This window comes from Cryptomeria japonica, chromosome 2 (assembly GCF_030272615.1).
Source record: "Cryptomeria japonica chromosome 2, Sugi_1.0, whole genome shotgun sequence".
NCBI lineage: Eukaryota > Viridiplantae > Streptophyta > Pinopsida > Cupressales > Cupressaceae > Cryptomeria > Cryptomeria japonica.
This window is the reverse complement of record NC_081406.1, coordinates 33,645,982-33,648,145: the sequence shown is the minus strand read 5'-3', so window position 1 is coordinate 33,648,145 and position 2,164 is coordinate 33,645,982. Positions and strand designations below refer to the sequence as shown.

At 25.2% G+C, this 2,164-nt stretch overlaps 1 non-coding gene across 1 annotated transcript; it reads left to right on the top strand.

The window, feature by feature from the left end:
* Positions 1–1,278: 1,278 nt before the first annotated feature.
* Positions 1,279–1,358, top strand: TRNAL-UAG (transfer RNA leucine (anticodon UAG)). The gene has a single exon. It is a non-coding gene; the product is annotated as a tRNA-Leu (tRNA).
* The last annotated feature ends 806 nt before the right edge of the window (positions 1,359–2,164 follow it).

Sequence of the window (2,164 nt, the reverse complement as noted above, 5' to 3'; positions counted from 1 at the left end):
TGGAGGCTTCTTCAGACCTTCACTAGTCTTCATCTCTTTTTGGAGTAGAGTTTTTTTCCATGAGGTTTTCTCTATTTCTCTGCTTTACAGAGACTCTTTTGTACTTGGGTACCTCATCAGGCCTAGTTGCCAGAACCTATTGTTACTTTCATGCATTTTGTTTACATGCATTTTTAGTCCTTAGTTGTTTTTAGCTACTCCCTAAGTTCATCTTAAGGGGGGGTGTTAGAGTTATCATGTATTAGTTAATAATTATTTATTTAATTATTAGTCTATTATTATCTACACTTAAGCTAAACTCAGGCATTTAATAATATTGTAGGTATTTAATAATTATTCTAATTATTAAATATACATTATCCCTTTAAGGTTTCTTTAAGGTTGCACACTTTTTAGGGTTGTTCAATATCCTTTTATAAGGATTGTATTTCTCAACAACTTCATTATATATATCAATTATATATTATATTATATGTATATTTTAAAATATAATTAAATAATAAATATTTTTAAATATATAAATTTATAATTATATAACAAAAATATAATTTTTCTATAAACTAAATATATAATAAAATAATTGATATAAAAGATAATAGAATACACCACAAAATATTCTTAAAAAGAATCTTTAAAAAAAAATCCTTTTAAAATAATACTTTATAATATTAAGATGCATGGTGAAACAAAAGCTCTTAAAATGGAGCCTGCAATTTAAAGTGGTCTCGTTTTGCTTAAATAATCTCCCAATCTGATATGCATTTCCGTTCAATGATAGCGGAAATCCATTCTACATGTGGCACATGCAATTTTCACATGTGGCACATGCAAATGTGAGGCAACGTCTATCCAGCACCCAAAATTTACCATTTAATGTATTTAATAATTAGTTGGAAAAAAAAATTTATTTGTATTAATTTTTAATTATTTAAAAAACATGATCAAATCGTAAATCTGGGTGCTGATAGACAATGGCGAAATGCAACGACAAATGAAAGAATGAATAACGGAGAAAAATTGTGAACGGTAAATACAAAATTCTTGAAATAAACGATCAGACGATCATACGTTGCAATCATCTTGCACGTCCCTCGATGAATACGGACCACTGATTTGAAAACTCAGCCGATCTATTCCAAAAAAATAAGGAACGCCTTCGGCGAACGAATTATTTCTTATTTCAGCCGTCTTCCACATCGTGATTGAATTGAATCAAACTAATGTTACAAGTCATTACTATAATTACTTTTATATTTGTCACGCAAAATTTTATATGTGGACAGTTTGGCCGAGTGGTCTAAGGCGCCAGATTTAGGCTCTGGTCCGAAAGGGCGTGGGTTCAAATCCCACAGCTGTCAATGCACATTTTCGACTTATTTTATCAAAATATATTTGGGTCTCCTATTTTTGAAATTTTAATAATGCGGATTTTTCCTGTCATTGTGATTACGAAGCTTTATTTATTTAATAAAATAAAAAGCTTCTAATTCAAATTGTTGTATTTTTAATTTTATTCTTTGTTCAAATTTTTGTATTTTTAATTTTATTTCACAAAGAATAGAGTTGTTTTGTTTAGTATTTCTTTTTTATAAATTTTAATTTTAAATCATGTTTGATTTTAAAATTTTAAGAATAATGTTATTCTTAAAATTGAGTTCATTAATTTTTATAATAAGAAAGTGTATATTTAAAAATATATATTTTTGAATTTAAGTGTAAGTTAAAAAGATGGTTAAATTTAAGAATAGGTTAAAGTATATTTTCAAGTGTTTGATTATTAGGGGAGTAAGATAAATAAATATTTAATTATGTCTTTTAAATGATTAAAAGATAATACCCATGTACCATTTTCTATCTAGCTTTAAGAAAAATAAATAATAATTAAAATTTAAAACTCCTAAAACTATACAGTATCTTATGTTTTTGTACTTTTGTTTTATCTATGTTAGTTTGATGAATGTAAAGGAAAATAATAATTCTTTGATCTTAACCTTAGTTATTTGATGTGATTAATAAAATATTGTAAATAATTTATATATATTTTTAAAATAATATTATACTTATATTTATTTATTACTCTATATTATATTATATAATAGAACTTATTAAACATAAATATAATATATATTATTGAATGCATGCAAATGTATTAAACACAATATGC